The sequence below is a fragment of the Bemisia tabaci genome, chromosome 10, assembly GCF_918797505.1.
Source record: "Bemisia tabaci chromosome 10, PGI_BMITA_v3".
Taxonomy (NCBI): Eukaryota; Metazoa; Arthropoda; class Insecta; order Hemiptera; family Aleyrodidae; genus Bemisia; species Bemisia tabaci.
This window is the reverse complement of record NC_092802.1, coordinates 37147806-37173106: the sequence shown is the minus strand read 5'-3', so window position 1 is coordinate 37173106 and position 25301 is coordinate 37147806. Positions and strand designations below refer to the sequence as shown.

Genomic DNA, 25301 nt, shown 5'->3' with positions numbered 1-25301 from the left:
CAGTTTATCGGCAACACTTGTAACTTGGTGCAAGGATGTAAATCCTATTTCCATCACAGAGGAACGCTGTACTTAGGCATTTAACAATCTATTGGAGCATCAGTCAATTATGCAACATGAAGAGTTAAGTTAAGTGGGAACCGTTCATACTATAGAATGAAGCTATCTAGCTGCCTGTGAATGCTATAGTTGTTTGGGAACTTGAATTGCAAACTGATCCTCAGTCGAATTTTAGTTCTACTTATTTTTTCCAAGTGTTGAGCTCTGAAGACCTAAGTAGGGTTCTAGATGATGTTAAAGTTAATGAACTGACCAAATCTTGAATGTACTTGGTGATTACTCTTGATGAAAGTTAGAGCATCCCATGTCAAGATGAAAGCTAACCTCTGATGGGGCACAGGTGTGCTGAAAATGTCTGATCACTTGTCCACGTAGGTGCATGAAATTTACTGAGACAGTTAGAACTAAGGAAAGAAAGGAATGGACTAATGTCACATCAGAATATAGCTCCGTTCCATAGAAACTTATGTGCCAACCAATGGGTCAACGCGTGACTGATGCATTCAAGTTATGTTTCTTTATTTCATTCTTTTCTCTCCCCTGTTCTAATCAATTACCACTCACTGATACTCTTATAGCAAACGCCGAATAAGTTTACGCACTTTTAGCTTACACCAGAAGATCCATGCAAAAGCATTTGCTTCACATGCAAAAGCATTTGCTTCACATGCAAAAGCATTTGCTTCACATGCAAAAGTGACATCATTCGATCTTCTGTCGCTGGCTAATAGTGCGCAAACTGATTTGGTGTGGATTCCACGAACAGTCCCATTACTGTGAGCTCAGGCTTACTCAGTATGGACCATTCAAAAAGTTGACTTCACCAATTCACATATCACTTTATTAAAGCAGATTAGCTCAGGTCAAGTCTTCCTTAACATGTGGCGTAATTTATGGCAACTTTGTCCACATCAAAGGGAGGAGCGTAATTATTGAAGCACTTATTACCTGCCATCCTTCAAAGCAGGAATATAGCATTGCAATTCTGTGCACCAATATCTTGGAATTAAGTTTCATGCACCCTCAGAGGAAGGCATTATGAGGAAGTACTTGGACAATTAGGTACCTATCCAGGACCTATCCGGAGTTCGCTCGCTGCCCTTTGCCACCAAAGTCAAAATGTGATCAGCTGATGAGCTAATGAGTATGTTCTCAAATGGTTTCATTGTTGAGTGTTGATTTAAGGATAATTTGGCTTGCTGGTCCTCAAAACAAAATTGTTTTTCATATTTAGAATGTGCCTGATCCGTTATTTAAAGAGTTTAGGATCGTAATACACTCCCTATTTGACTTTTTGGTTGATACCTCATGTGTAACTTCTCTCTTTAAATCCTAATATTCTACGATTGGATCCAAACTTAGGAAGCACTCAAACAGTTGTTCGGAAAAGCCTGGAATTCCGGGAGCTGGAAGTGAGAGAAAGTAACCAAAAGAATTTATAAATACATTTTAGTGCCAAATTTGGCAGGCGAAGCTGTACAGAACACACTGGAAAAAAAAGAAACACATTGTATCTAGAGTCCAGACTCCTAAAAACGTCGACAAGAAAAAGCACTCTTGATTCTATCAGAATCTAGCTTAAATCAAGAACCAAGCCTCTTAATTTAAGCGGATTTCGTTTTGATTCAAGCAACAATCCGATTGAATCAAGAGTATTTTTTCTTGTCAATGTTCTCAAGAGTCTGGACTCTAGATCCAATGTGTTTTTTTTTTTTTTTTTTTTTTTTCAGTGCATGATGCTTGATTGATGAATCGAGCTGTAAGCCACAAATAAACAAGTAATATTTCAAACTACGTGTATATGATCTTACATGTAGTTTGAAATATTACTTGTTTATATTTTTGGCTTGTAGCTCGATTTTTTAATCAAACACCATGTAGAATTCATAAATTAAATTTCTTAGGCAACCCTGTTTGACTTTTTTTTGCCTACATTTATTCGTAAGCTCTGATACAACAGGACGGCAACTGAATTCGCATTTTAGGGTGAATTCGCTTGAAAATCACGTTGGGCACATCAAAAAAGTCTGAAATCCGCTCTTAGCGTGCAATCTGCGTAGTTTGTAACACGCGTTTTCAAGTTTCCTGCGTTTGCGGGCAGTTTTTCTCCGTCATCGTCGACCAGGTTTGCACAGGTAGAAGAGTAAGAAAGAACTACTGTCACATTTAAAGGATTTGTTGAGTTTTAGACGGACTGAAACGTCTAAGAATCCTTATAACGCGCACTAGAAATAGCAAGGATCGTGGGAGAACAGAAATGGAATACCTAAGAGAGTTGTTGGGCCGAAATAAAGTTGTACTACATTATAAAATAGATTTACAAGTCACACTTATAGAGAAACGCCTGAAGGGCTGAAAGGCGTAACTTGTGTACACATGGGTCAGGGATGGAAAAAGACCAAGAGAAATGGACAGCACGCGCTTTTATAAACTTGATGACGTCACGAGTGGCGAGACAGCAAGTTTATACGCGATTGGCTGGCTATACTCGGTGGAGCTATCAGTTGCAAGTCTAGTCATTAATTTTATAGGCGATGGCTGGATGATAGAGACGAAAAGATGACAAGTGGACGAAATCCAGCCATCCCTAATGACTAGATTGAAAGTGAATGAAAATGTTAGGATTGTAAGAAAAAGAAAGAAGGGTATCGTTGCGGTACTACGGTACACGCAACAACTACCCGAAGTAACGATCAACCAACTTTTTCTATTGTACGATTTCATTTGTTTCCTTCTTTCTTTATCTTTATTTTACAAAAAAAAAAGCTTTGAATTAATTGAAATCTCCCGCAAGGAGAGTTCATAACGGTTTCCAAGATTGTTTGTTTATTCAGTCACGTCTTGCTTCGGGCAAACCTGACAGCCAGCCACCAAGAAAAACTGCCCGCATACGCAGTGAATTGAAAAAGAGTGCAACAAACTACGCAGATTGCGCGCTGCGGAGCGGATTTTAGACTTTTTTTTATTTGTCCAATGTGATTCTCGAGCAAATTTACTCTCAGCAAGTTTGTACAGTCGGCTGTATTTCTTGCGTGCAACAGACCCCTTTCTAGAATGGGTTTGAGGTTTCGATCAACAAATTTTGCCTGAAAACTATTTGCTATTATGCCTTCCTTATCATCTGTCACATCTTTAATTGTCAGGGAATTTCACCAAAATGTGTCAGGGAATTTCATCTTCTAAATTCTGTGGCAACCCTGATTTTGCTCTACCAACCAGCGAGCCAGATTATTCTTCAATCGACAGATCTTTCAGCTTTTTTTTTCTTTTTCTACAATCAAAAAACAAGTATGGGAAGAGTGACTTACCGGCCGAATTATGGATCAAGGAGCTATACAATATAGTTCGTGGAGCCATGCTTATAGGTTCACGACCAATAAAGTATGGCTCAGAAAGCCATACTGTGGACGGTAAGTCACTTCGGTCAGAAATGATGGATCTTCGAGCCATTTTTCATGGGTCTCAGAGTCATACCTTTTTTTGAGTGTAAACAACAAATTGATTTAAATATAACGCAACTAAAATGTATGTTGTATCTATGTACACGACTTTAATGAACTAAATTTAATTAATTACGCACAAAAAATAAATTTCGATAATTATACCATCATTTTAGAGATAAGAACCATATAATTCTCGGGTTTTTTTTTTCTTTTTAAATAAAAATTACTCTCAGAAATTTCAAACGGAACCTAAGCGAATTTTATTTAGAGGCTCGGTACTACTTTCGTGCCCGAACCTCCGAGCTACCATTTTATTTGAGTTCGGAGCTTCCGATTCGGTGACCAACGAATCGCAACGTTGGCGCGTGATTTTGGTACCACCTCGCGAGGTGATCCTAAAAAAGGTTCGACCTATCGAAAACGAAATGATGTGACTGGTCGAATCTGGTAACAACGGTGTCCATTAGTATTAGTGTTGGTGATAGATGAGACAAGCCGGGACAGAACTTTCTAAAGAGGCTCGGGACTTTGAAAAACAGACTTAAACAAAAACTGAGACTTAACACCAATGGATTGCATTTTGCCAAAAAGGAACCAGAGGCATTGCAATGTTGCCAAAATCGTGCAACTTCTTTTGTCTTGGAAGAAAAACCTGATAATCTCTAACCAGTTTTTATTTCACTCGCCAAAAACTGTAAAATGACAAAAATTATCATGTTTCCTACACTGGAAAAAAAAACACATTGGATCTTGAGTCCAGACTCTTGAAAACATTGATAAGAAAAAGGACTCTTGATTCAATCAGATTTAAGCTTAAATCAAAAGGAGATCCGCTCAAATGATGAGGCTTGGTTCTTGATTTCTGCTCAAATCTGATTGAATCAAGAGTAAGTATTTTTTCTTGTCGATGTTTTTATGAGTCTGGACTCTAGATCCAATGTGTTTTTTTCCAGTGTATTTTTTCAGGATTGCAACAGTTGTATAGCAAGGATGAAGTCACAAAATCTTCGCAACATTGCAATGCTCCTGGTTTCTTTTCGCAAAATGCAATCCAAATAAAATTCGCTTCTTCGTGGCTTAAGTAGAGAATTACTGGAGCCAACAGCGCACCGCAACGCAGAAAGTAAACACGGAGCGAACGGCGGTCAAAAGAACCAAGTCCTTCGTTTCCGTTAAGTTAGTATGTACTTTCTCACTTCACGGAAAAAAGGAAAATTGAAGCAGTTCCTTTTTACCTTCTCGGGGTGAACCTTTGATGGCGGAGTGAATGCCGTGGTGATTCCATTAACCCCGCGATGTCCTCTCCCGTGGCGAGGCGTCAATGAAAAATCGACTATCGGCGTTTTTCCATTGCAAACCATGGCGAAGAGTCGATTAGCGAGGCACATCCTGATAATCGATCCTTTTCCATAGGTTTAAATGGCTGATAAGTCGATTCATCGCGGAGGTTGGTCGCACGGTCGGGAAAGGGAGTTTTGAATGAAGCCACTCGAGCGCAGGTCAAGCACACTCGAGCCGTCGCACGGTGGCTCGAGTCAACAGAAGAGGCCGGACAAAATTCGGAAACTTTAAACGCTTATAACTCCGTTTTTACAGAACTTTGAGGTTCACGGAAACAATTCAATTGCTGATTTAACGATTAAATTGCTGGAAAAAGTGACTGCAGATGTTTCAATGTAGATTTTACAACACGAAAATGCTATGTTTCTTTTTCCTCCTTTATCGGGTTGTATCAGCATCGTACTCACTTTTTCTTTTTCGCCCGATTTGAAAATCGGGCGAAAAAGAAAATGTGAGTACAATACAGAAATGCTACTTAAACCACTATTGTAAGCTAATTTAACCACGGGGGTGGTTGAAGTATAGCATTTTTGTGTCGTAAAATCTACATTGAAACATTGCAGTCACTTTTTTCAGCAATTGAATTGTTAAATCAGCAATTTAATTTTTTCCGTTTTCTAAAAGTGGCTCAGCTGGTTTCCTCGTGGAATTTTCCTCTGGGAAGCACTCCTTAAAATACAAAATGTGACGAAATAAACATTTTTGAATAAATAAAGATGACTTTGAGTTTTTGACAGGAGAAAATATACGGCTCTTGGAACTCAAAAACATACTTAACTCAATTTTGTCGAAAATTTGAGTTGGCTCCTCTCTGATGAGCTCAGTCCAATTTGCCCACGTTAGTGCGCCTTCATTTTTGTCTGATACTGTGCAATACTTCCGTGGCGAAATAGTTGCTCGGTCGCGCCTTCAAGAGTGTCGCTTCGACTTAAAGCAAAATATCACGATTACCCCTGAAAATGACGCTGATGCGCATGCGCAGTGACACATTTTCTCATCACCGACGGTGAGGTAATTAAACATTCATACCTCAATTTGCGACTTGAAAGTTTTTCACCGCCTATTATAAGTGTTTAAACCAACATGAACATTCTAAAATCTGCTTACATTTTTCCGCTTTTTCTAGAGTTACTGAGATTTAAAAGCAAACACGTGTTCTTGCCTACCATTATGTGTATGGACGTATATTTTCGCCAAAAGGAACTATGAGAGAAGGGTTATTGTGCAACGTAGATCCTTTTAGCGAAAATACGCCCATACATGAAGAAAAATATAATGGGCCTCTTGCAACACTGGAAAAAAAACACATTAGATCTAGAGTCCAGACTCTTAAAAACATCGACAAGAAAAACGACTCTTGATTCAATCAGAATCTAGCTTAAATCTAGAACCAAGCCTCTTAATTTAAGCGGATTTCGTTTTGATTCGAGCAAAAATCCGATTGAATCAAGAGTATTTTTTCCTGTCGATGTTTTCAAGAGTCTGGACTCCAGATCCAATATGTTTTTTTCCCAGTGAACCTTCAGGAGAAGCTAAGAGAACGGTTTTTTCTTCAGAAGACAATGACTCAAGAATGACGATGAACGCATTGGAAAGGTCTGAATTATACTCCTAACTTCACAATCTGCGTCAGAAATATTCGTATTTTTATATTTTTTATTTTTGAAAATAGCTAGACACCCGGTACGCCTTTTGGTCCGAATGCTCGAGACATCCCACGCCATCGAACAACGGAAAACTCCGGCTTTTCGGGTCCGTTCCCGCGGGTGCGCTAGCGGGCCGACCCCCTTCGCTTTCCATCACCGGGGGGGGGGGGGAGGGGGCGAATGACGTATGCTGTCGTGCTAAGGAAAAACGCCGTATGAACCTTCAAGCGTTGCCAAATTTCCTATGAAAAAACACGAATTTCTTGGTAAACTTATGAATATTTTCCTCCCATTTTTCCAGATAATTTTTTTCGCAATTTCACCCGAAGATTCTGAAAATTTCAAGGAAAAATACCCACTCATAATTTTCCTACAAAATAAACATTTTATCGAAGGAAATTTGGCAACTCTCAAATGTTCATACGGCAGTATGCTCGCCCGGATTTTTTACCGGCCGTCCAGCGTGTAGAGTGCAGAGCCCGGAAAATATAAACACGCGGAGCAGCGGCGTGGTTTGAACGATCGATTATCGATATTCCCCCAATTGAAGTCGTGCTAAAGAATCGACAGATCAGTCGATATATCGCAAAGCACGCTGCGCCACTCGCGCGGAGCGCGCCCACCGCCGCGCCGAGGGGCTTTTGTGGGGGAATATTCGGGCGGGGGCTGCGTTGGCCTCCCCCCCCCCCCGGCCGCGTGACTCCGACGATGAATGCGATCGATAGGTCGATCACTTCGATCGATCGGAAACGGGATTTCAAAGCTACTAGTTCGGGCTACTAGTTCTGTAACAAAACACCTTTACTCTAACTTTTTACGAAATGCGCTTGACATACAGGAAAAAAGTCAATTTGGTCTTTAAAAAATTTTCAATGGCACCTAAAAATTGAGCTTGATATGGGCCACATGGCACCTAAAACTTTAAAGTGAGTCTCGAACACTAGTTGTTCTTTATCTTCTACATCTGTATCCTCTTCTGGTCTCTTTCCGTTGTTTTCTATCTCTGTTTCTTCCTCTTCTTCTCCTCCCTCTTTTTCTTCCACTAGTACTACATTTTTCGCTGCTTCTGCTTTTTCCTTCACCTCTCTTTCTATTCGGATCGTATTCGATACATCGAACAGGTGAGATCGTATAGATATCGATTGGTTCAATCTGTAAAAATAGCCGGAAAAGTCAAATGTGTACTCAGTGGGATCGGGTTTTTTGTGATTGGTTTTTGATTCTCATGAGCACCCGATAACAATGAAAAGTGAAATTTTCAGGAATTTTCTCTTTTCAGCTCTCTCGAACTTAAATCCTAAAATTTTTGTTTGAAGTTACGTGCTATTGTTTTGAACCGAACGACACATCGGATCACTATCGAGTATGATCCATAAGTTAGTTACCATTGGCGTGCCATGCTTTGCGATGAATCGATCGTTCTGCCGTTTAAACCTATGGAAAAGGATCGATTAGTAGGATATATCTTAATAGTCGATTCTCTATTATAGTTTTAAATGGAAGAATATCGATAGTTGATCTAGCAGTCACATACGACCCGAGTCCATCAGACTAATCCGAAATCTGCTAACCTCGGGGAAAACCGAGAACTTCGAAATCAGTTTTAAATTCTCGTTTACCTATTGATGTCAATGTGAAAAGAACCAGGTTCTCTAATTTTTAATTGGAGCCGGAATAATACAACTGAATTTTTTGCCATGCTTGTCCACGGATTTCAACCGTAGGAAAAAATATTTAGAAAAACTATTAATGATAGTCTATTGTCTTGTTTGTTTCAGGTAAGAGTCTTATCCTCTCAGAAGTTTCAGCTTTACCCGTAACCGTGGTGAAAAGTAGTCCGAAATATTCGGAATACATTTACCTTCCCCCGTAAGTTATCTAAAAAAAAATGCTTCAGCTAATACACAGAAAAATTCCTCCACAGCAGTGGTAAGGCGTGAATGATCGCTTATCGATATTTCCCCATTTGATGATATGGTAAAGAATCGATCATTGAGGCGTTCGCTGCGAACACCCTTTCTATCGATCCATTTCCATTTGTTTAAATTGCAGATTTATCGATATATCGCAAAGCACGCCACGCCACTGCTCCACAGAGTTGGATGAGGCGAAACGGCGTGATACAACTATTTCGACTTCTAAGAAGGAGAAATTGCATACCCACGAAATGAAGGAGAACGCGAAATTTTTCCGCCGACCCAGAGACTTTAACGCACAGCAGGAAAGTTGAATGGGACGAAACACGTGTTAATACTAAGTACTTTGACTTTCTAGATAATGAAATTGCATATCCAGAAAATGAAGGAGAACATGGTGTTGGCATGCACGAATGCCGTCACAAACACACGTTTTACCAAGGGAAATTTGGCAACGCCTGAATGTTCGTACGGCGTTCTTCCCTAGCACGGCCAGAGCTGCCATTTTATTTTATCTAAAGATTCCGAAATAATTCCGATTTGTCAAAGTTTCGAGAAGAATTCCGATTTTTTAAAAAATTCCGGGGGAAAACTCCGAAATATTTACGCCCGGATTTAGTTCCCAAGATCGTGAACGATCGAAAAGTCCCTAAATTTGATCGAATAAATGGTCAAACTGGCGAAAAACTGCAAATTTCGAGGAAATTCCGAATATAGCTGGAACTTCGGGGATTTAGAACACTGAAAAAAAAAAAAAAAAAAAAACACATTGTATCTAGAGTCCAGACTCTTGAAAACAATGACAAGAGAAAGGACTCTTGATTCAATCAGATTTAAGCTTAAATCAAAAGGAAATCCGCTCTTAAAAGGGTTGGTTCTTGCTTTAAGCTTAGATCTGATTGAATCAAGAGTATTTTTTCTTGTCGATGTTTTTAAGAGTCTGGACTCTAGATCCAATGTTTTTTTTCCAGTGAAGGTTCCGGGAAAAGTTCCGATTATTTAAAAAGCTCCGAATTTCGTAATTAATTCCGGGGAATGGCAGCACTGATAGTGAGCACGGGAGCATACCGTTGCGGTCCGTCGAACGCGTGGGCCTCGATAAGCTCGATAGGTTCGATGTATCGAGGATCGATTTCGGTGTGCGCGTCGGGTGGAGACGGAAGTGAGCGTCCAGCCTGGACGTACGAGCGGAAGTGAGGTGCACGGATTTGATGAAGCGTTTAATTACCCGAGCTCCGAGCCCGAGCCATGCACCCGAAATCAGGTGCATTTTACGACCCGTCGCGTCGCCGCATCGCCCGGCCCGAGTTCCAGTCGCAACGCATGCATCCTCAACTTTGGCCTCTCCCGTCCAGGGTCTTGTACTCCCTAGAGTCCCTTTATACTGAGAGTCAAGACAACACCCCTCATGGAGTCACAAACGGGAATAAAGATTACAGAAATTGAACGTTTTTCGTAATCTTTGATCAGCCCATTCTCAAACTCCTCTCTCCGTTCCTTCTCTCATTCCGTTTGTTCCTTACCGAACCCGTAATTCCCTGGTCCATTCCAGATTATAATCTTTGCAATCGGTGAAACTGTAATCTTTATTCCCGTTTGTGACACTGCGAAGGCCTAAAATACGGGAACCAATCAGAAATGGATTCACATTGTCTTGACTCTCAGTATAAAGGGACTCTAGTGCTAAGCAAAAACGCCGCATGAGCCTACAGGCGTTGCCAAATCCAGCAGTAGCGTGGTGTGCTTTGCGATACATCGATTGTTATGCCATTTAAACTTATGGAGAAGGATCGATAAACAGGGTGTTCGCTGCGAACACCTTAATAATCGATTCTTTAACATAGGTTTAAATGGCATAACAACCGATCTATCGCAATTCACACCACGCTACTGATATCCAGGGTTGCCACAGTCACGGAATACCGGGAAATGTCAGGGAAAAAGCATCAAGTCACCTGTATTTGCATTTTAGAATAGCTATGACGTTTCAAACGATGAATTTTGCGTGCAAACTATTTCTATCAATGTCTTTATCATCTACAGGGTGTATATAAGTCCGGAATTCCCGGAAAGTTCGGAAATGGTACTGATTTTCTAAGGGCGGTCCGGAAGTACTGAGAAAGTGCGGAAATTCCGCAAGAAGGTACGGAATTTGTCGGCATTTTTGTCGCAATTTGAGCGAGAAGTTCACAGTTTTGAAATGTTTCAAATTTCGTCTAATGAAGGTACTGAAAAAGTACTATTTTCTTTGTTGAAGAGGTACTGAATTTCTTAGGAATGCACTGAAAAATCACTGTTAAAAGTACTGATTTCTGGCCAGCCTGTCTCAGTAGACACTCTGATTTAGTATATCTTCAATTGTCAAGGAACTTCACCAAAATTTGTCAAGGAAATCAGGAAAACGTCAGGTAATCTAATTTTCTAGACTCTGTGGCAATCCTGCAAAACTCCCCCGACAAAATACGAATTTTCAGGGAAGCTTACTTTTATTTTTTTTATTTTTTTCATTTTTTTTAAAGGATTTCACATTCTAAATGGGGGGACACCCCCAAGGGGTGTTTAATGAAACCAATTGAACCACCTTTGAAACCTGAAAGGTTTGTATAAACGGAGTCACATGCGTTAAAAGTTTCCAAATTTTGACAGACCTCTTCTGTTGAATCGATCCACCGTGCGACGCTTCGAACATTGCATCGAGGCGGAATGTGGACGTCCCAACTACATTCAGGCCGGTCATCTCCGAATTTCCGCGTTGCGACAAGATTTCGGCGCCCCCGGGTCGCCCGACAAGACGCTCGCACGCTCCCTTAATAATCTCGGAGATGTTCCGTGTTCGTGGAGTCACACCGGGTTTCGGTGCCAAAGTTCCGAGAAAAAATCAGATTCTTTCAAATACTCCGGGGAAAATTCCGTAATACGCCTGGATTTAGTTACGAAGATCGTCTAAGATCATTTAAATGGTCAAACGGGCGAAAAACTGAAAACGAGGAAGTTCCGGAAATAGCTGAAAATGGACCACTAGACACGGTACGAATTTAAGCAATCTGATACACGTTTCTTAACCAGAATTTCACGTAGAACACGAATCAAACAACGAAAACTGATGAAACAAACTCCAAACGATGATACTAACGTTTTTATTTCACATTGGTTACGGGAAATTTGAACTGACCGCTTACAAGAAACTCAAAGCTCTACATGAGTCAAATCGCGCACCTACAACGGTTTCAGCAATCTTCTCAATCGAGCAATGTTCATTTCCCACCATGTTTTGTTCAAACTATTAGCAATTTGCTGTAGCTGAGCCAAAGCGTCAAGATCGAGGTTGCCAGATTTGTATATCGCTGAGATACAAAGATAGATCGAGAGATGTCATGATAAACGTTTAGCGCATTGAGTTTTTATGAGCGGGTGGTTTGAATTCACGCATCAAGAATCAGTAATACCTTCGTAAGGAGTTAATTGCGGTCATTTTTGTTGTGCGCATCGTGTTCTACGTGAAATTTTAGTTACGAAACATGAAGTATCAGAATGCTGAAATTCGTACCTTGTCTAGCGGTCCATTCCGGGGGAAAATTCCGAAATACGCCTGGATTTAGTTCCGAAGATCGTCCAAGATCATTTCAATGGTCAAACGGGCGGAAAACTGCAAACGAGGAAGTTCCGGAAATAGCTGAAAATTCCGGGGATTCAGAAGATTCCGGGAAAAGTTTCAATTATTACAAAGTTCCGGATTTCGGGATTAATTCCGGAAAATGGGAGCACCGGAAATCTGGCAAGAGGAGAATGCTCGCGTGACGTTGTTCTTCATTTCAGCCGAACGGGGACACGACGACTCGGCGACGGACGGTCCATTCATACCCGTCGGTGGGTCAGCGCTCGGGGCCTCCGGGCGTTTACCTCCCCGAAATTTTATAAATAATCCTCCCGGCGCCGCGTCCGGAAAACTTTGAGCCGGATCCAGGTGCGAGGCGACACCCGACGGTGGCGAGTTGCCGCCGCACACTGGACCCAGTCAATAGCCTGTGTCACACTATCAAAATACTCCATCGAAATGTCGAATTCAAGTGCTGTGGTTGATCCAAGTCATCGAATAAGCCAATCACAACACCTGGCCTTGATATTTTGATGGCTAGTTTTGATAGTGTGACACAGGTTAATATGCCGCAATCACACGCTGAATTTAGCACCTGAATGTGGAAGTCAACAGTCATCGCCCAACGGCTGAAATTTCGCAAATTCGAGTTATTTTCATCCAGATGTGTGTCAAATCTATTCGAATAGCTCAGACAAATCCAACATCAGTCTGATGGTTGCTGAAATTCAGGCATCGGGCCGATGACTTCCACATTCAAGCCACATTCAGCGTGTGATTGCGGCAATAGGGGAAGTTCAGGGTGTCTACAAGTCCGGAATTTCCGGAAAGTCCGGGAATAGTATTGCTTTTTTAAGGGCGGCCCGGAAGTTCTGGGAAATTGCGGAAATTCCGCAGAAGGTACGGAATTTTTTCCATTTTTTGTCATTTTTGTCGCAACTTGGGCGAGATATTTAAATCTTTGAAATTTTTCGATTTTCGTCAATTGGAGGTAGGTACTGAAAAAGTACTGACTTTTCCTGTAGAGGAGGTACTGAATTTCTTGGGAATGTACTGTAAAAGCACTCTAGAAGTACTGATTTTCGGCCTGCTTGTTTTAGTAGACACCCTGAAGTGGGACTAAATCTGGGTACCTCGAACGCTTATATTTTTCAGGGTGTCCACAAGTTCGGAATTACCGGAAAGTTCGGAAATATTGCTGATTTTTTAAGATTGGTCCGGAAGTAATGAAAAAGTGCGGAAATCTCGCCAGAAGTTCCGGAATTTTTCTCATTTTTTTGTAATTTTTGTCCAACTTGAGCGAAAAATTAAAATTTTTGAAATTTTTGAAATTTCGTCAATTGGATGTACTGAAAAAGTACTAAATTTTTCTGGTGAGGAGGTACTAATTTCTTTGGAATACACTGAATAAGTACTGTAAAAGTGCAGATTTGTGGCCAGCCTGTTTTTTTAGACACCCTGATTTTTGGAAATACTAAATAAAAAAGTTTAAATGTGGTTTCATCGGTTTTTCCATGACATTTCATCCCAGAAACACTCCTCGAAATTGAATTTGTGACGAAATTAACATGGAAATTTCGAAATTTTAGCCAAATATTTCATGTCCAATCTCCTCTATTGGCTCGTCCCACTGTGCGCTGCTCGAAAAGTCTAAAAATCCGCCGCGCCTGTCACGCCGCGCGGATCGTAAATCATGCGCTGCGGAATTTTCGAGCTCCCGGAAAAATTCTCGCGCTCGGTTTCCAGTGCTGCAATTCTATTTTAACGATAATTTTGACCAAGATTCCGGGACTCCTGGAATTAATTCCGATCCCCCAAATTTCCGAGAAAAATTCCGATTTTTTCAAAAGTTCCGGGAAAAATTCCGTAATAAACCCTGACAGGGCGTCCATAAGTCCGAAATTTCCGGCGAGTCTGAAAATAGCACTGATTTTTTAAGAGTGGTCTCGATGTACCCCAAAATGCCGCCCTTCATTTTGGGGAGAAAGCAGGGGGTGAGCGATAAAAATGAAGGGCTGAGCAAATAAGGAGCAGGGAAAACCGGTAAACGTCAGGGAGTTTTAAAAAGTCAGGGAAAACCGGGAAATTTCAGGGAAACTGACGATAATGTCAGGGAAAATGTGTTAAATCACCTTCATTTGCTTTCTAGAATGGGTTTGAGATTTCGAACAAGAAATTTTGCCCGGAAACTATTTTCAATCATGCCGTCTCAACCATCCGTCCATCTTCAATTGTTAGGGAATTTCACCAAAATGTGTCAAGGAAATCAGGGAAATGTCAGGGAATTTCATTTTCAAAATTCTCTGGCAACCCTGATTTTAGGAATGAGCCAGGAATCATACTTCCGAATCATTGCAAAATGTGGCCCGATCCGTCTACCAATTTCCATAATCGGACGTATTCTTTCGTGCTGAGAAAGAACGCCGTACGAACATTCAAGAGTTGCCAGATTTTCTCCGATAAAATGTTCATTTTTGAGAAAAGTTATGAATATTTTTCCTCGACATTTTCAGGAACTACAGGTGAAATTACGAACAAAATCATCTAAAACATTGAAAGGAAAATATTCATAAGTTTATTACTTAGGAACTCTGTGTTTTGTCAAAGGAAATTTGGCAACGCCTGAAGGCTAATGAGGCGTTTTTCCTTAGCGCGGCAGCGTTCATGCCAAAAGGAACTATGCAGTGGCGTGGTGTGAACGATCGATTATCGATATCTCGGCATTTGAAGCTATGGTGAAGAATCAATTACTGAGGTGTTCGCTGCGAACCAATCGATCTTTTTCATAGGCTTGAGTGGCGTATCAATCGATATATCGCAAAGCACGCCACGCTACTGGAACTATGTTGCACGTAAACCCTATGCACGTTGTTCCTTTTAGCATAAGCACGTCCAATTGAACGTATTTCTATCAAACGGAACTACGTGCATTTAGACATGAGCCGTGAGACTCATAAGAATATGTGCATATCAGGGCTCACCTCATAATGCTTCTAGTTCCGTTTGATAGAAATACGTCCAACTTTAAGTCCGCTGAAGATAAAATTCGACGGACCTTGTCGCGTGGCCGAAGGATCGTAAACACGGAGGTTGGAGGTGGCGGAGATGTATGTCGTTAGGGCGTGCGACTCGTCGTGGCTTTATGAGTGGGTTGTCGCTTGGCACCTGCCGCCGCACAGTGGATCGAGTCGATAGGAGAGGTCGGACAGAATGGGAGATGTTGCAGAATGGAGATTTTGCAGAATGGAGATGGTGAGGAATTTGCGATTTGACTGTTGATTCTTACGCAAAAGTTCGCGAGAAACACGATGGTGCCACTGGTTTTCACTGAAATCAACCCCCAAGCGCAAGAAAAGCTCTCAAGTTGAGGCCGAAATGGAGGGGATATCCCACGCTATCCTGAGAGTCCACCTCTACATCAAGACAAACTCTCCTTGCAGAGATAGGGAGCAAATACATTAGCAGTGATGCCGTGTTTTCAGTTTTGGCGTCCACAAATTAAGTGGCAGCCCAGTCAATGTATTTGCTCCCTATCTGTGCATGGAGAGTTTGTCTTGATGTAGATGTGGACTCTCAGGGTAGGGTGGGATATCCCCTCCATTTTGGCCTCAACTTGAGAGCTTTTTTTGAGCTTGGGAGTTAATTTCAGAGAAAACCAGTGGCACCATCGTGTTTCTCGCGAACTTTTGCATAAGAATCAACAGTCAAATCGCAAATTCCTCACACATGCAACATCTCTATTTGGAAACTTTAAACGCTTATAACTCCGTTTCTGCAAAACTTTAAGGTTTTAAAAGTGGTTCCTTTGGTTTCCTCGTGAAATTTGCTTTCTGGAGCACTCCTTAATATTTAAAATGTGACGAAATAAACACGAAAATTTGCAGTTTTAGTCAAAAATTTCATGTCTGATCTCTCCGATTGACTCGATCCACTGTGCGGCGGCGCGCGTGGCCCCTGTCTCACGATCCGCACGTCGTACGTTGCCGTCGGGACGAAGGCGTCCGCGTCCTTGGTCCCGGGTTCGATTCCCGGCGCCGCACAATGGATCGATCCAATGGGAGAGGTCGGACAAAATTTGGAAACTTTAAAAGCTTCTAACTCCGTTTATACACAACTTTGAGGTTCTCAAAGTGGTTTCATTGGTTTCCTCGTGAAATTTTCTACTGAAGCACTCCTTGAAATTTAAAATGTGACGAAATAAACATCAAAATTTGCAGTTTTAGTAAAAAATTTCATGTCCGACCTCGCTAATTGACTCGATCCACTGTGGGGCGGCCGGCCGGCACGATACGTGTATTGGCGCCTACAAACCTAGAGGGATACTTCAAGCATTGCGCAATGCGTGAAGTATCCCCTTAGGTTTGTAGGCGCCAGTGCGCGCTACGCACTCGCAGTTTTAGTCAATAATCTCATGCACGACCTCTCAAATCGACTCGATCCACTGTGCGTCGGGACACCGCTAGCCGTCAGCGAACCCATAACTGCTCCACCGCACACGAGTTGTGAGAAATGTTTCTCTGCGTGTAGGGAGATAGATATTTTTTGAGTGGAAGAATTTCTATTTTCCCTTCATTCAGGGTGTCTACAAGTCCGGAATTTCCGGAAAGTCCGGAAATAGTAATAATTTTTTAAGGGCGGAAGCACCGAAAAAGTGCGGAACTTCTGTAAAAAATGAATCGATACCACGAGTCATTTTCCAGGGTTGCCACAGTCAGAGAATACCGGGAAATGTCAGGGAAAATGACGAAAATTTGGGGGAAATTTGTTAAATCTCTCCTATTTGCTTTCTTCAATGGGTTTTAGGTTTCGAACAACAAATTTTGCCTGAAAACTATTTTCAATTATTTCTTCTTAACCATTTGCCATATCTTCAATTGTCAGGGAATTTCCCCAAAATTTTTCAGGGAAATCAGGAAAATGTCAGGGAATTGAATTTTCCAAGTTCTGTGGCAACCCTGATTTCGCAACTTTGGAATGGAATCACGTTCTTTCGTCTCAAGAAAGATCGTCTTTCAATGTAATGCAATTTTAAATACCTTTTTTATGCGAAATTCGGCAACGCCGCTTGGCGATGGCTATCACCTTGACAGGTGCAAACGCGGCGCACGCGTAACCTCAACTTTAGTGCAATCCCGTCCCTTCCTGCAGAGTTGCCAATGCGCTCGGAATCTGTGGAATTCTTAGAACTGTAATAGGTAATGGAGTTATTCTGCAGTGCGAAGGAAGAACGCCGTATGAGCCTTTAGGCGTTGCCAAGTTTCCGTTGGTATATCACGAATTTTCGAGAAAGATTGTAAATATTTTTCTCTTATTTTTCAGATAATTTTGTTCGCAATTTTACCTAAAGGTCTCGAAAATTTCTCCAAAAAATATCCATAACTTTCCTTTGAAATAAACATTTTATCGAAGGAAATTTGGCAACTCTCGAATGTTCATACGACGTTCTTCCTTAGCACTGCTGTATTCATAGCAGTGTTGAAATGGACTTGATTTTGCAATTAGGAACTCCAATTTTTGGCTCCTTCGTAAAACTCTTATGTGTATCAGGAAACTAGTGGTGCATATTTACGTCCTTTCTAAACTGAGCCAGAATCTGTAGTTCCCAATCGCAAAATGCAATCCAAATGAGGGCTCGGGGAACATCATGGGTTGAAAACTCCCGAAATATCATGCGAAAGGTGGATTCAAGTTTGCAGTTGATGAACGTGTCGAAATTCTAATCTCCCGTGGCCAGGTTCAGAAATTGGCAGATTAAAATGCAACTTCACCCTCTCCTTTGACACAAGAATGAGCTCATTCCATGCCGCGATTATTCTAACGCGAGTTCGAATAATCGCGCCTAACACAGTGCGGCCGGCGTTAATCATATATCAGCGCCTGCAAGACCTCAGGAATACTTCACGCATTGCGCCAGAAAGTGCGGTCAGCGTCAAGCCCATATTAGCGCCTGCAAGACTGCATGAATACTTCTCGCATTGCGCCGAACGCAGTGCAGTCGGTCTGTGGGCGTGAAACGCATATTAGCGCTTACAAGACTGCCGACTGCATGTCATTATTCTTGCCTTTCTGCTCCAGTTTTTACCGTAATTAAAGTATTCTCATTGGAATCAAACTCGGATGATACTTAATTGTTTTTGGTTACACGAAAAGAAAATAGAACGAACGAAAATATCGCGTCTTCATTTTATTTGAGACTTCGAGGTAAATTCGAGGAAACTTTTCAGAAAAACTGTGTGTAGCTTTTTAAAAACATTTATCAAAAATAAAACATAAGAGTGGTGCATAACGTTGCAAGCAGAGATAAATATACGCTTTCTATCGGGTGCACCCGTCGGGTTTCGGATCCATTCATCTCTAAAAAAACTTGAACATGGTTGCTCTACGTTTTTTTAAGTGTAGTTTATTTCAGTGGTTAGCGGCCTTGTACCAACCACAGGCCCCTAGTTCAACTGTAAACTGTCTATGAAAGCTCTCCGGGCCATTCCTTGCTGCGAGGGCTGTCCATCGAAGATACACGCCCGTAAGTAAGGAGGGAATGAACAATTGAACAGTCTTACGCGATGTCGTTATCTACCACAAAATATCCTGGTTGCCAGATCATCGTATCTTCGTTGATTATTGAATATTCGCGCAAACATGTGAGTTTTCAGTACCAGAAAAATTTGCGCATCCTATGCATCTCCAAAAAGTTAAAAGAGGGGGCATTAGCGCAATCCTATCGCGGCCTTTTTTCTGTCATCAGGGAAGTTGGGAATAGACCACTAGACAAGGAACGAATTGAAGCAATCTGATACATGTCTCTTGACCAGAATTTTACGTAAAGCACGATTCGCGCAACGAAAATTACTGAAAAAAACTCCTAACGAAGATATTAACGTTTTTATTTCACATTGGTTACGAGGAATTTGAGCTGCCCGCTGACAAGAAACTCAAAGCTCTACGTGAGTCAAATCGCGCACTACCACGATTTCAACAAGCTTCTCAATCGAGCAATGTTCATTTCCCACCATGTGTTGTTCAAACTAAAAGCAATTTGCTACAGCTGAGCCAAAGCATCAAGATTGAGGTTGCCAGATTTGCAGAGACTGTCATGATAACGTTTAGCACGCGATGTGAATCACGTAGAGCATTGAGTTTTCATGAGCGGGTGGTTTGAATTCACGCATCAAGAATCATTAAATATCTTCGTAAGGAGTTAATTTCGGTAATTTACGTTGTGCGCGCCGTGTTTTACGTGAAATTTTGGTTAAGAAAGAAGTATCAGAATGCTGAAATTCATACCTTGTCTAGTGGTCCATTCCCTGTTACTGGAGTCGTCAGCTTGCACTATCCACCCCGAACTTTCCATTATGACGTTGTCTCGAGAGGAAACGTCTCGGTGACCTCACAGAATAAGTTTTTCGCAATTTGCGTGCGTATAATTGGACGCGGAACGAGGCAATTTACTCGCTCGAAAATTTCCCTCCGGATGATTTTTGTCGTAGGTAGTAACGAGCATCCCAATCATGCCGCACAGTTGATCGAGTCGATAGGAGAGGTCGGACGAAACCCGGAAACTTTAAGCGCTTGTAACTCCGCTCATACACAATTCTTAGGTTCTGAAAGAGGTACCATTGGTTTCCTCGTAAAATTTTCTTTCAGTAGCACCCTTTGAAATTTAATATGTGACGAAATGGACTTGAAAATTTGCAGTTTTAGTCTAAAATTTCATGTTCGACCCCTCTGATTGACTCGACCCATTGTGTGACGCTAGCTTATTGAGGCCAGTCGGTCGTTAAGTGTGAGTCGTGATGTCATACGTCGACGTGCGTTTTGCATCGAATCGGCTCACGGTCAGTCATCAGCGGTGATGCAGCCGGGAAATTTTTCCGAGGAAATTGGTCTTATTTGGGTCGTTACTATGACGCAAGGGCGTGTCTCTATCTCCACATGGGCCCCGCGGGCTCATTAGTGAAATTGATAGACAAAGAAGACGCAGGAGCGATTCTATTGGTTCAAACGAGTGGACTTAAAGGGAAAATAATAGAATAATAACAGTACGGTCTCTCGTCTTCGTGGTTCGCCAAAAAAAATTCGCTTGGATCTAGAGTCCAGACTCTTGAGAACATTGAAGAGAAAAAATACTTTTGATTCAATCGGATTTTTCCTTGAATCGAAGAGCCGAGCCTCTTGATTTAGGCGGAGTCCCTTTTGATTCAAAAGCGACCAGTCCGATTAAATCAAGAGTATTTTTTCTTGTCAATGTCATTTAAAGTCTGGACTCTAGATCCAAGTGACTTTTTATCCCAGTGGAGTCCATAGCCAGAAAACTTATGGAATTTGCAATTCGCATCATCCATCACCGTGATTATCACAACTTCATATTGTAACTGTCTTGTGATTGATTTTTTTTTCTTTTTTGTTGCAGGTAAGATATTTGCTCTTGGGTATCAACGTATTTATCACGTAAGCGTTTTATTTCTTCATGAAGTAAAATTAAGTCGCAAGGGTGATGAAGGTTTTTTTAACCTGTGACGAAGCATGAATCGTCAGGGTGTCTACAAATCCGGAATTTCCGGAAAGTCCAAAAGTAGTACTGATTCTGTAAGGGCGGTCCGGGAGTCCTTTAAAAGTGCAAAAATTCCGCAAGAAGGTCCGGAATTTTTTTCATTTTTTCGTCATTTTTGTCGCAGTTGGAGCGAGAAATTCAGATTTTTGAAAATGTTTGAATTTTACCAAATGGAGGTACTGAAAAAGTACTGAATTTTTCTGTTGAAGAGGTACTGAATTTCTTGGGAATGTACTGAAAAAGTACTGTAAAAGTACTGATTTTTGACCAGCCCATACACCCTGATCGTCGGCTATTGGTATTTTGTCATTTGAAGGAATGGCGGAGAATCGATTATTTAGGTATCATTAATATAAACTTCGAAGGATTCTGCCTTTTTCTATTTCACTCGAGGGGAAGTGTCCCCTCCCGGACTCTCTTCCCCACCCGGTGACTGACGCTGCGCTGTGCTGAACGGTTCAGCCTGAACCTTTCCCCTACGTCTGACCGTTCCCCACTCCTCTGTCAATCGAACCATATGCCACCGCTTACGTATTGTCGCTCGCCCACCCAGGTACCTACCGGCCAGCGGTCAGTTGATGATAAATCTCGCTCATGCTCCTACGCAGCTACGCATTGATTACCTACGCCAGCGAATTACTTTCCAAATAATTAGAATTTCTTCGATAATAGTTTTCTTTATTTATTCGACGGTATTTTTTCTCTGTTCTACTGTGATTTCCTTGGTTCTCTACTGTGTTTGACTGTGTTGAAATTTATATTAATACTCACACGGAGAAAAAACTTCGTGCATGGGACCCGACGTTGAGATCATATGAATCTCTTAAAACTTGAGGTCCAGCTGCCGAAATTCGGGTCAGAAATCTGAAACACTTCGGTATGCACCGAGTACTTCAGATGTGTGACCTGAAACCTTCGGTATATACCGAACTACTTCAATTGTCTGACCCGAACTTCGGCAGATGGACCTTAACTTTTCGGATGCGTGATCCGAAAACTTCAGAGATCCATATGATCTCAGCTTCGGGTTCCATGCACAAAATTTTTTTCTCCGTGTTTCCTTTTAGGGGACGCAACTAAAATTTCAGTAAATTTTTTCAGAAAAGTAAAAAAAGTGGCTAACAATGGTTCCTCACCTTCTCGTGGTGTTGGCTGTTTTACTAAGTGGGAACCGTCCATAAGATATAGTCTATTTCTTGCCCTGCCATTATTATTCTACAAGTTAATTGTGGAATGAGAATTTCATAATGTTTTCTATGAAATCTTCAAAATATAGTGATAAAAAATTTGCAACTACTACAAAATCGGCTCGCGAAGCGAGCCGAATGTCACTCGCGCAGCGAGTGACCGGGGGTCCAGGGGGCGTAGCCCCCGGCTAGGCGTGACGGGCGCGCGAAGCGCGCCCAGAACGGCTAGTATCCTTATAATAATCGATCCTTTCCCATTGGCTTGAATGGCAGATCAATCGATTTATCGCAAAGCTCGACACGTTACTGGATTCAAGGGGCTTGGAAGACAAGGCGTATAAGGGCAGTTTTTGAAAAAAATGAGATGCTAATGTTGAACTGAAAATAACCTCACAATAGGTAAAGTCTGTTAAAATTTCACGTCTGAAATCCAATTTTTAAGCATAAAAAAATGAGTTTCAACGTTCTCTCTGCTATGAAGCTCTGTAATTTTATCGCTTCAATACATTTTTAAAACATTTTTTTGGAGAAAACATGCCTCAAAGTGATTGAATTAAACTACATTTTGCCTTTCGGAACTACAATTTCTGGCTCAGTTTCGAAACAACGCAATCCTCATTAGTTTCCCTATGCACATGAGTGTTTTTACGAATGAGCCAGAACTTGTAGTTCCTAATTGCAAAATTTAGTGTAGATGAGGGGCTTGGAGGACAAGGCGCATAAGTGCAGTTCTTGAAAAGATAGAGATGTTTATTAACTCATTTGGAACTACTTTAACTTTGAAAGTATATTCTGTGAAAAATTCGCAACTAAGTAAATTCAACTTCAAAGTATCGATAGTTGCGAAAATTATTTTTCAATATTTCTCATATGTTTCTGAAATTCCATGAAACGTTTCACATGAAATTTCAAGATTTTGTTTTTCATGAAAAATTGCAACCCTGCCTGGTCGGGTATGCAACACGCACTAAAAAACACCAAAAAGCAAAAACCAGTAGCCTTTCATGTAATTTCGCATTTGATTTCGAAAAATATTTTTCAAAATGGTTCTTATTTTTCTGAAATTCCATGAAAATTCTTTACGAAATTTAAAGATTTTTTTTTTTTCCCATGAAAAATTGCAATGCTGCCTTTGACCAGCCGGAAACGGCATCATAAGTCACATATCCGTGCGTCTCTCGAGACGCTTGGGTCGGTTTCCTTTGCACCGCACCGAACTGGCGAGTGATAACCGAGTGCTTTCGCCTATTTTCCCCTCGAGTTCTGCCGTGCCAAGGAAAAACGCCGTATGAACCTTCAGGCGTTGCCAAATTTCCTTCGGTAAATCACGAACTTTCGGGCAAATTGTGCATATCTTTCCTCCAATTTCTCAGATAATTTTGTTCGCAATTTCAACTAAAGTTCCTGAAAAATTCAAGGAAAAATATTCATAACTTTCCTCAAAAATAAGCATTTTCATCGAGAGGAAATTCGGCAACTCTTGAATGTTCATACGGCGTTTTTCCTTAGCGGCAGAATTGGCCGACGAATTCGGCCTGGCCGCGGCCTCCGCGATCTCTAATTTCGCCTCGGCCCCGGCCAACTTTCTCGGCCGGCCGCGACTCGAGCCCCGCTTCCACTGACAGCGCCCGACGCCAAATGGACTACTAGACAAGGTACGAATTTTAGCATTCTGATACATGTTTCTTAACCACAATTTCACGTAGAACACGATTCGCGCAACGAAAATTACTGAAACCAACTCCTAACGAAGATATTAACGTTTTTATTTCACATTGGTTACGAGGAATTTGAACTGCCCGCTCACAAGAAACTCAAAGCTCTACGCGAGTCAAATCGCGCACTACAACGGTTTCAGCAAGCTTCTCAATCGAGCAATGTTCATTTCCCACCATGTGTTGTTCAAACTATAAGCAATTTGCTACAGCTGAGCCAAAGCGTCAAGATTGAGGTTGCCAGATTTTTATATCGCAGAGACTGTCATGACAACGTTTAGCACGCGATGTGAATCACGTAGAGCATTGAGTTTTCATGAGCGGGTGGTTTGAATTCACGCATCAAGAATCATTAAATAGCTTCGTAAGGAGTTGGTTTCGGTGATTAACGTTGTGCGCGCCGTGTTTTGCGTGAAATTTTGGTTAAGAAACAAGTATCAGAATGCTGAAATTCGTACCTTGTCTAGTGGTCCATTGCCCGAGCTGCTCATTTTGTAGATTCGCCGATGGCTTATCAATCGAATTTTTGGAGAGAATGCAGTAATAAATCACCAATCGAATCAAAATCAACCGCGGAGCACGTGTTTAAAATCAATCACACGCGCGGTTGTTTTCGTCACGAAAAGTGGCGCGACTCAACTTGGCGTCGCGCACTGCTTGTGGAAGCGGGGCTTCAACTTTCGACTCTCGGGCCCCGTCGCGGAAAGCCGCGGCTTTTCTGCCGTCCCAAGGAAAAACGCCGTATAAGCGTTCAGACGTTGCCAGATTTCCTTTAACAAGTTAACAGGGTGTCTACCGGTCCCCAAAAGTCCCCAATGTCCCCGATTATCCCCGATTTTGGAAGGGTGTCCCCGATATCTCCGAAAGTCCCCAATTTCCTTGTTCAGGTCCCCAAAAAATGACAAAAATCGTCCTAAACACCGGTATTTTCAAATTTTCCCGCTAGCCGGAGTGGCGCGGTAAAACCAGGAATAAAAAAACTGGAGTGTTGCTTGGTTTTTCGTATGTTTTCATAGGTTCAACATGACTTGTAAAATTAGTCGTTTAAAATATGCCTTTTAACGCTCGAACTAACTCCCTTTTTCTTACCATTCCAGGAAAATAATTTCCCGATTTTCTTGAAAAAACACACCTAAAAGTCCCTGAAAGCCCCCAATTTTGGTTGTCTATAACTGGTAGACACCTTAAATTTGCAAGAGGTAGCTCCAATTGATTTTCTACTCTAACTTACTGATTTTGCGCTCTAATTCTGTGTTCCATAATTATTTTTGGACCTCCTAAAATGTACCCATATCCCACTGGTTTCGAATCGATTGAGATCAGTGTGCCAAGTGGTACTACATAAATTTTTGACTGGGTTTTTTTGAAAAAGTGCAAGAATTTCTGCAACTTTTCGAGCATCCCAGGTACATTTCACTCATTTTCCTCAGGAAATCCTCCGTGACACTCCTTCGTTTCGGCGGGGCGGTGTAACCAGGAATAAAAAACGGAAGCGTTGCTTACTTTTTCGTATGACTTCACCGGTTCAACATGACTTGTAAATTTAGTCGTATATTATGACAATACGCATTCTAACGCTCTAACTAGCTCCCTTTCTGTTACATTTCGGGAAAATAATTTCCCGATTTTCTCGAAAAAGCACCCCTAAAAGTCCTTGAAAGTCCCCAATGGACCACTAGACAAGGTACAAATTTCAGCATTCTGATACATGCTTCTCCACAAAATGCTCTACGTGATTCACATCGCGCGCTAAACGTTATCATGAACGTCTTTGCGATAAAAAAATCCGGCAACCTCAGTCTTGACGCTTTGGCTTAACTACAGCAAATTACTTATAGTTTGAAAAACAC

The 25301-nt window shown here is 41.5% G+C and overlaps 1 protein-coding gene across 1 annotated transcript in view; it reads left to right on the top strand.

The window, feature by feature from the left end:
• Mical (Molecule interacting with CasL) overlaps window positions 1-25301 on the top strand; it is a 219433-nt gene that overhangs the window by 3484 nt on the left and 190648 nt on the right.